Here is an 11058-nt window from a genome sequence, read left to right on the forward strand (position 1 = left end):
CTACTATGAAAAATAAAGAAGGCATCAGAAATCCATATCTTCTCTCTCTCTCTCTCTCTCAATATATACATCTAGATATCTATAGATATCTAGATATCTATATCTATAGATATCTAGATATCTATATCTATAGATATCTAGATATCTATATCTATAGATATCTAGATATCTATATCTATAGATATCTAGATATCTATATCTAGATATCTAGATATATAGATATCTAGATATCTAGATATCTATATATCTATATCTATAGATATCTATATATCTATATCTATAGATATCTATATATCTATATCTATAGATATCTATATATCTATATCTATAGATATCTATATATCTATATCTATAGATATCTATATATCTATATCGGTATCTATAGATATCTATATACCTTTCCTTGTTAGATACCTTTTATTCTTTCCCCAGGTAAATCGTTTCTTCCCCTGTAGTTACTCTGAGTATTTGATTTTTGCTGACCTACTCACCTACAGTTGGTCTACAGAAATCATGGAAGTGACACGTGTCTGTATTTGGGCCTGAGTGTTAAAGGGGTGGCTAAGGACTGCATAAGTAGTAGCTGCAGTAATTCGTGTGAGATCTCAAAGGGGAAGGTGAGTCTTGGGAAACAAGTGTTGACTTTCTCAACTTTTAAAATCAAGTTCCTGATGTCAGCTAAGATTTGGTCAATCTTTATTTTCTGTAGTTTCTATTATGAAAACAAATGGCATGCCCTCCCTATCCCCATATAATATTAAACTATAATATGAAAAAACTTTAAATCTATACTCACCCATCTGGAGATAATGACACATTTTTGCTCCCTGTCATTTGTGAATGACTGAGTGGAAATGAGGTCTAGCTGCCTCTTCCCCTATGGGGTCTCAGTATTATTGGTCCACCAATAATATTACTAATATTACTAATATTGGTGGATCAGAGATTTATTTTATTAAGAAAGGTGATTTTCCTTTCAGATGACAGAAAGAACACAAGATTCCTTTCTCATCTTTTCCTCACACTTGTATTTTTAAAAATATGACATGTATTGTGCACACGTGTGCTTATTACATAATCACTGAGGATATTTTAGAAGTCTGGAAAAGCAGAAATAAAAAGTTACCCAGAAGCCTATAACTTAGAAGTAACTCTTAATATTTTGGTACATTTTAATATGTAGAAATTGTTTAAAAGTTGTATATTTACTACATACTGTTTTGGCCTACATTTTCTCTAGTAATATAATTTGAATGTTTCATATACCAACAAATATTTTTAATAAAACATGTTTTTAAGTGTCAATTCTAGCATCTGTGGATTTAAGAATATCTTAGCCCTCTTCCCCCAGTTGCACTGAAGATTGATGGAGAGGACTGAGTCATACGTGTCTTTATTCATTTCTTTCTTCTTCTTCTTTTTTTTTTTGAAGCAGGATCTTGCTCTGTTTCCTGGTCTGCAGTGCAGTGACATGATTAGTTCACTGAAGGCTTGAACTCCTGGGGTCCAGCTATCCTCCCCACTCAGCCTCCCAAGGAGCTGGGACTATAGGCATGCACTACCATGCCCAGGAATTTTTTAAAAATTTAATTAAATTAAATTAATTTTTTTTTTTTTTTTTTGAGATGGAGTTTCACTCTTGTTGCCCAGGCGGGAGTGCAATGGCGTGATCTCGGCTCACCGCAACCTCCTCCTCCCAGGTTCAAGCGATTCTCCTGCCTCAGCCTCACAAGTAGCTGGTATTATAGGCATGCACCACCATGCCTGGCTAATTTTGTATTTTTAGTAGAGACGGGGTTTCTCCATGTTGTTCAGGCTGGTCTCGAACTCCCGACCTCAGGTGATCCGCCCACCTTGGACTCCCAAAGTGCTGGGATTGCAGCCATGAGCCACTGTGCCGGCTCCTAATTTTAATTTTTATAGAGACCGGGTCTTGCTATGTTGCCCAGACTGGTCTCAAACTTCTGGCCTCAAGCAATCATCCTGCCTCAGCCTCTCAAAGTGCTGGAATTATAAGTGGGAGCTACCACACGTGTCTGCACTTATTTGAATTGTCAGTTATGTTTCAGGAACATTGCTAAGATCTAGGGTTACAAAGCTGAGTCACAGGTTTCTCTGTCTTCATTCTCATCTCCATAGGCTCAGAGGTTATTGATAGAGACAGGTATGTTAGCAGATAAGTAATAAAGCACTAGGGAAACACAGAGGAAGGAGAAACTACCCTGTTTTATTGCTATTGAATTCCTTCTATGTGAAAGGCATCACATTTTACGCACTCTCAAGAAAGGGAAAACATTTAGGATGGAGAGTCTCCAGGTGTCATCACCCTCAACAGAAAAAATTGGAAATGCCAAACAGTTATATTCTCAGTGTAAATGTAAGTGAGAAAAAAACCCTCTGTGCCTAGAAGTTCAGGAAGAAACTTTGGATGACCTGGCCCTGGGTGGAGGGCATGTAAATCTCTCCTGAAAATTGGAACCACACATAGGTTCTCATGCTGTTTGTGATCTGAATTTACCAAAGCGGCTCAACAAACTTCAAGGAGATAATTTAATTTAAAGTGGTCTCAGTTTGGTATGGACCCATGTGACAGGCAGAAGCAAATTCAAATCCTCTTTAGAAAAACTTGACTTCGATCCAAGCTGACAACAACTAACAAGACTTCATGGGCTCTAACCGCATCTCACTTTCAGTGATACTAAAATATGAAAAAAATATGCAACATAGAAATCAAGAGATACAATTACTGCCTGGGGAAGAACAGATCAATGTGCCTTAAAATTAAGCCTCTAGACTTAAAAAACTATATCTAGGTAGAAAACAAAAGAAGGAGACAGCGTTGATGGAAGCAAATGCAAACTATAGACGAGGAGTTCTTCATTCACTCTCTGTCCACACTAGAAGTGCAGGAGCAGTGCCCTTTGCAAAAGTTCATACTCTCACATGTCCCAGTGACCTCATGCCTAGCTCAAGCTTCTTGAAATTCAGGGCTAAATGTTGCTTACCACAGTGTTCCAGTTCCTAGCATAGTGCTTGGTATAGAGCATATCCATTTGTCTGCTTAAGCTGCCATACCGAGATACCATAGATTGGGTGGCTTAAACAACAGAAATCTATTTTCTCACAGTTCTGGAGGCTAGAAGCCCAATATCAAGGTACCAGCGAGGTTGGTTTCTGGTGAGGCCTCTTTTCCTGACTTGCAGACAACCATCCACATTCTCACTGGGTCCTCATGTGGTGGAGAGTGAGAGAGCTTTGTGGCTTTTCTTTTTCTTATAAGGACATCAGTCTAATCAGATTAGGCCCCCACCCTCACAACCTCATTTAACTTTAATTACCTCCTTAAAGGCCCCATTTTCAAATAAAGTCACCCTAAGGGTTAGGGCTTCAACGTATACATTGTTTTTGTTGGGGAGGACACAATTCACTCATACAGCATGTCTTCAATAGATATATGTTACAATAATATCACTTTTATTTCATGAGTGCCCCTATTTCTGATGGTCATATTCCCTTCACATCATATAGAACTGATCTTTTAGGTTGACTTGTGCCTCTGAATTTGGCTTTTTCTTTCCTTTGTGGATCCGTTCTGAAGAAATTGATATCCCTGGCCTTCTAGGTATTCTGAAGACCAGGGATCTTTTATAATTATGGACATTGCTATAGCTTGGATATGGTTTGTTTGTCCCTACCAAATCTTATTGAAATTTGATCCTAGTATTGAAGGTGGGGTCTAATGGGACGTGTTCGGGTTATGGGGGCAGATCCCTTATGAATAGATATGCCCTCCCTGGGGTGTGTGTGAGTGACTTCTCAGGCTATTAGTTCCTGTGTGAAAGCTGGTTGTTAAAAACAGCCTGGCACCTCTCATATCCCTGCTTCCTTTCCTGCTATGTAATCTCTGCACATATCATCTCTCCTTTGCCTTCTGCCATGAGTGGAAGCAGTGTGAGACCCTAACCAGATGCAGATGCTGGCATCATGCTTCTTGTACAGTCTGCAGAACTGTGAGCCAACTAAATCTCTCTTAGTAAATTACCCAGCCTCAGGTGTTCCTTTAAAGCAACACAAAATAGACTAAGACAGATATATACAATATACCTGCCAGAATAGCTAAAATGAATAGACAGAAAATACCAAGTAGTGGTGAGGATGTGAAGCAGCTGGAGTCCTCATACACTGTTGGTGGGAGTATAAGCTGGTACAACCATCTGGCAAACTCCTTGACAGCATGTCAAAGCTAAATATATGCATACCCCATGCTATATATACATATGACCCAGATAGTCTACTCCTAGGTATTTATCCAACAGAAATTCATCCATATGTTCACCAAAGACACAGACAAAAATATTCGGAGCAGCACTATTCATAATAGCACTAAATGAGAAACTGCCTAAATGCCCATCAAAAATAGGTGAATATCCTGTCATTTGTGACAACATGGATGAACCTGGAGGACATTATATTAAAAGGAAATAAGCCAGGAACAGAAAGACAAACACCGCATGGTTTCATTCATACATGTGATCTAAAAAAGTTGATCTCATAGACATAGAGTGTAGAATAGTGGTTACCAGAAGCTGGGGTGGTTAGAAGAAAGGGGGGTTTGGGAGATGTGATGCCAATCATAATCCTAAAAGACACACAATCCTAAATGTCATAATCCTGACTGTTGAAATCTCAAAAGGTCAAAATCCCTAAAGTGTAAAATTTGTAACATCCCCAAATTCCAAAATTCACAATCTTGAAATATAAAATCCTGAATGTTGAAATCCTGAAAGCTGAATTCTGGGGAAGGGATTAGTGCATTTTTGGTTGCAAGCAAGGTAGTTGCAACATGTTAGTTGTATCATGTTAGAGGAAATATTACCTTGTCATTGTCTTTATTTGGAAATTAAGTATAATTTAAGGAGATGCTTATAGGTGCCAAGTTGACAAGGGGTGGACTTGTGGACTTAATTTTAGATGTCATCTTGACTAGATTGAAGAATACCTAGAAACCTGGTAACACATTATTTTGGGTATGTCTGTAAGGGTGTTTTCAGAGGAGAAGTATGTGTGAGTCAGAGTGGACTAGCTGAGGAAGATCGGCCCTGAATGTTGGCAGGCACCATCCAACTGGCCAGGGGCCCTGAGAGAGCAAGTGCAGAAGGCAAATTGGTCTCTCCCTGAGGGCTGGAATAGACTTTTATTCTGGGGCCTTAGACAGCTGAACTCTAGGCCCTTTGATCTTTGGACTGCAGGATTTACACCAGTGGCCCCCCAGAGTGTGAGGCCTTGGACTCAGAGTTACACAATTGGCTTTCCTGGTGCTGAGGCCTTTGGACCTGAACTGAGTCATGCTATCAGCATCCTATGGTCTGCAGCTTGCAGATGGCCTATCATGGACTTCTCAGCCACCATAATCATGTAAGCTAGTTCCCAAAGCCCTTAATAAATACCCTCGTATATCACATATATATATATATGATATAACAGTATATTCTATTAGTTCTGTCTCTCTGGAGAACCTTGACTAATGCAGATTTGTTATTGGGGAAGCTGAATATCATTCCCTCTTATTGTATTCTTTACAATGCAGTGAAAGAGATCTGTGAAATTGTTCCCTCATAAATAGGCTGTGATAAGTTAAGTGTGTAAAGCTAATCAATAGTGAAAGATAAAAGTTTAAAAACTAATCATTATTGGTGCTGAGAAAGCAGAAACATCACTTAATTGCAAGGATTAAATAATAATCAGACTTTCAAATGGACAATATATACTTTCAAAATTTGTAGAATGCAACCACTCTCCAAACACAAGTGCAGTGAGTATTTTAAAGATCATAGAGTAATTGAAAATGCAGGCTAAAAACACGAGAAATCTCCCCTGCCAAGTTATTCAGTCATGTGCAACTTCTGCCCCTTCACACACAGCACCAATTTGCTATACTATGTATTTCATCTTCACATTATTTCCAATACTGGAAGTAAAAATTGTGCAAAGACTTTTATAGTGTTCTAGTTTGCTTTATGCATTTTTGTTTTTTACAAATTTGACTCCGCAAAAGTGCATTATCACGATGTTAACTTTGTGTGTAAGAATTGTGCATATACATAAAAATGTTGACTTTCTCAATAAATAAAAATACATACTTTTTGTACATCTGCATTTGTGAATGGTAAATTTCTCAAGATCTCAGCTTTGCAGTGATAGCATATGCGGTGCTGACCCATTGAAGTTTTAGATTGATATTGTCAAAAAGCATAGGTTGTCTGTCATGGTATTTCAAATGATTGCAGTTATAAAGCTGAGTACACACAATTACTGACTATAGTGATATGCATTGATACATTTCACTTTTTGACCCATTTCTTTAGGAATATGATTTGTCTGCTCATGACTGTTACAGTCATGTGACTGTCACTGGTATACCTGTGTTTATACTTGCAAGATATATATGTTATTTTTGTGTTATTAATATAGTATGTAAAGTGGCCTATGAAGTGTTCTGTCATTTTTTTTTTTTTTTTTTTGAGAGGGAGTTTCACTCTCGTTGCCCAGGCTGGAGTGCAGTGACACAATCTTGGCTCACTGTAACCTCCACCTCCTGGGTTCAAATTATTTTCTTGTTTCATCAGCCTCCCAAGTACCTGGGATTACAGGTGTACGCCACTATGCCTGGCTAATTTTTTTTGTATTTTTAGTAGAAACAGGGTTTCACCATGTTGGTCAGGCTGGCCCTGAACTCCTGACCTCAAGTTATCCATCCACCTTGGCCTCCCAAAGTGTTGGGATTACAGGTGTGAACCACCGTGCCTGGCCCTGTAATGTTTTTATGTTTCTCAAATAAATAATAAATCTCCTTTTAAAAAGATAAGTAAATATTTAAAAAAGAATTTAAAAAAACTACTTTTTCCAGAATTAGATTTTCTGGATTTTCATCTTTTGGTATTTCAAGTTTTGGGATTATGGTGTTTGGGATTGTGTCTCTCAGGATTATGGCCCCAACCCAGAGAAATGTTCATCAAAAAAATATAGATGAATAAATAAGTTTGTGGTATTTCATTCAGTGACATCTGTATTAGTCCCTTCTTACACTGCTATAAAGAAATACTTGGCTGGGTGCAGTGGTTCACGCCTGTAATCCTAGCACTTTGGGAGGCCAAGGCAGGTGGATCTCTTGAGCCTAGGAGTTCAAGACCAGCCTGGGCAACATAGCAAAAACCGATCTCTACTAAAATACAAAAATTAGCCAGACATGGTGTGAGTGCCTGTAGCCCCAGCTACTCAGGAGACTGAGGTGGGAGGATCACCTAAGCGTGTGGAGGCTGAGGGTGTAGTGAGCTGTGACTGTGCCACTGAACTACAGCCTGGGTGACAGAGTGAGACCTTGTCTCAAAAAACAAAACAAAACAAAAACCCTGAGACTGAGTAACTTATAAAGAAAAGAGGTTTAATTGGCCCACAGTTCTGCAGGCTGCACAGGAAGCATAGCGGCTTTTGTTTCTGGGGAAGCCTCAGGAAACTTACAATTATGGCGGAAGGCAAAGGGGAAGCAGGCACATCTTATATGGCTGGAGCAGGAGGAAGAGAGAGAGGGAGAAGGTGCTACATACTTTTAAACAACCAGATCTCACCCGAACTCACTATTGCCATGACAGCACCAAGGGGGATGGTGTTAAACCGTGAGAAACTGTCCCCATGATCCAATGACGTCCCATCAGGCCCCACCTCCAACATTGGGGATTACAAGTTGACATAAGATTTGGGTGGGAACAGATCCAAACCATATCAACACCCTACACACCAATGAAAAGGAATGATCTACATCTATCTGCAACCATATGGATGAATCTTCTAAATATATGTTAAATGAAAGAGGAATGTACAGATACCAGTGGGTGGTGAGAACTGTCCACCCCAGGTGTAGGCAATGAGTGTGCATTGGCTGTAGAAAATTTAAAAATAATTATAAAACTGACTAAAATTAGTTTCTCTTCTTTTTTTTTCTTTTTTGAGACAAGGTCTTGCTCTGTCACCCAGGCTGGAGTGCAGTGGTGCAGTGGCGTGATCTTGGCTCACTGCAGCCTCTGCCTCCTGGGGTCAAGTGATCCTCCCACCTGCAGCTTCCTGATTAGCTGGAACTATAGGCAGAAGCCACCACATCTGGCTAATTTTTGTATTTTTAGTAGAGACAGGGTTTCACCACGTTGACCAGGCTGGTCTCAAACTCCTGAACTAAAGCAATGCAATCTGCCTGTGCTGGCCTCCTAAAGTGCTGGGATTACAGGTGTGAGCCACTGTGCCCAGTCATTTTTCTTCTTTTTGAATTCCATGTGCTATTGATTCAATGAGTAATAAAATATTTCTTCCTGCTGGGGCAGAGCACCCCTTCCCATTCCCGACCCCTACCCCATCACTGGAGTGAAAGAAGCTTGCCATAATAGTGTACATACTATGGCCGGGTATGGTGGCTCACACCTGTAATCCCTGCACTTTGGGAGGCCAAGATGGGCGGATCACGAGGTCAAGAGATCGAGACCATCCTGGCCAACATGGTTAAACCCCGTCTCTACTAAAAATACAAAAATTAGCTGGGTGTGGTGGCATGTGCCTGTAGTCTCAGCTACCCAGGAGGCTGAGGCAGGAGAATTGCTTGAACCCGGGAGGCGGAGGTTGCAGTGAGCTGAAAAAGCGCCACTGCACTCCAGCCTGGCAACAGAGTGAGACTCCGTCTCAAAAAAAAAAAAAAAATTGTTTACATACTACATGATTCCATTTTAAAGTACAAAACCAGGCAAAACTAATCTATGCTGTTAGCATTCAGTATAGCTTTTTAAGTCTTTGAGATGGTGACTAGAATGAAGCATGAAGGGATTCTAGAAGCTGGAAATGCCCTGGATATTGGTTATAAGGGTGTGTTAAATGTGTTAAAATTCACTGAACTGTACCCTTATGATCTGTGCACTTCTTGTATGTTTTATTCCAACATAAATTTTTTTTTTTTTGAGAAGGAGTCTGGCTCTGTTGCCCAGGCTGGAGTGCAATGGCACAATCTCGGCTACTGCAACCTCTGCCTCCCGGGTTCAAGCGATTCTCCTGCCTCAGCCTCCCAAGTAGAGCAGCTGGGATTACAGGCGTATGCCACCATGCCTGGCTAATTTTTGTATTTTTAGTAGAGATGGGGTTTCACCTTGTTGGCCAGGCTGGTCTTGAACTCCTGACCTCAAGTGGTCTGCCCAGCCTGGCCTCCCAAAGTGTTGGGATTACAGGCATGAGCCACTGCTCCTGGCCCCAATATAAAGTTTTTAAGAAAGTTATAACACATTTAAAAATTTAGATATACTTAAGAATTACAGTTTTGCCCAGGAATGTATTTCTGGCTTGATTTTAGAAAAAAAAAAAAAAAACTTCTGTCTGCCTCAATGGAAATTTCCATCATAATTGCTTCTAACCAATAGTTTGAGAGTCAATCCCTAAAAGTTCAGCACAGGCAGTCATTGAGTGCCTGCCATGTGGGAGAAATACTGAGCATCATGGTTTGATGGTAAGAAAGAAGGGCCATCTCTTAAAGCTGACTTAAAGCAGTTAAAATGCTTGGGACTTAATTACATGAAACTAGGCATTTACCTTTAAACACAGATGGCAGATAACCTGCAATTCTCTTTTGCTATTTCTGCGGAGTGTGAATTCCTTTTGAGGTCACTAACTTTGCAGGAGAGGGACAGAGCTTGAGCTGGGAAGAATGAAGGTAGGTGGGTGGAGCAGATGAAGACCAAAGGAAGAAGCTGAGAAAAAGGCCAGAGAGAGGGAAAAGGTCATTGCTCCTTCTATCCCCATCAACCAGAGTGGATAAAGGGATAAAATAGAAACAAACCATCATTCATCATCACTGAATAAGAGAAAGGACATCTCTTCACTTCAACAAAAAGTATTTTTTTTGTTGTTAACTGAGGGTGTTAACTGAGGATAAAGGACTCTTCTTTAAATTGAGTAAGTTTAACTTTATGAAAAAGCCACTTTTTAAATACTTTTTTTTGGTATTTTTCTGTGAATTGGTAAAAAAAAAAATTCATCACTGACTGATGTTGAGAGGGACCACTGTTCTAGTCCAGAGATTGGCTTTTTCCATAAAGGGTAAGAAAATAAATGTCTTAAGCTTTGGGGGCCATGTTTTCTGTTGCAACTACTCAATTCTGCCATTGTAGCATGAAAGCAGCTATGGAAAATACGCAAATGAATGAGAATGGCTGTGTTCCACTAAAACCTTATTTGAAGACACTAAAATTGCTATGACTGAGCAAAATTCAACAAAATTGAGACCCAAAAATTTATACAAAAGATCAATGAAAGGAAAAGTTGGTTATTTGAAAGGATAAACAAGATTGATAGACCACTACCTAGATTAACAAAGAAAAAAGGAGAGATGTTCCAAATAAGCACAATTAGAAATGACAAATGTGACATTACCACTGATCTCACAGAAATAAAGATTATCAAGACCATTATGAACATTTATGCACACAAACTAAAAAATCTAGAGGAAATAGATAAAGTCCTGGAAACACACGACTTCTCAAGATTGAATCAGAATTAATTAAACCCTGAACACACCAATAATAATATTGAATCAGTAATAAAAAACTACCAACCAAAAAAAGCCTTGAACCAGATGGATTCACAGCCAAATTTTGTCAGATGTACAAAAAAGAACTGGTACCAATCCAACTATTACAAAATATCAAGGAAGAGAGACTCCTCCCTAACACATTCTGCATAAACAGCATCATCCTGATACAAAAATTTCACAAAGACACAATAAAAAAAGAAAACTACAGGCAAATATTCCTGATGAACACAGACACAAAAATCCTCAACAAAATACTTGTAAAGAGAATTCAGCAGCACATCAAAAAGTTAGTTCACCATGATGAAGTAGGCTTCATTCCTGGGATGCAAGGTTGACTGAACACACATAAATCAATAAATGTGATTCACCACATAAACATAATTAAAACCATATGATCAGATGCAGAAAAAACATTTGGTAAAATCCAACCTCACTTCATG

This window comes from Pan paniscus, chromosome 8 (assembly GCF_029289425.2).
Source record: "Pan paniscus chromosome 8, NHGRI_mPanPan1-v2.0_pri, whole genome shotgun sequence".
Classification (NCBI taxonomy): Eukaryota; Metazoa; Chordata; class Mammalia; order Primates; family Hominidae; genus Pan; species Pan paniscus.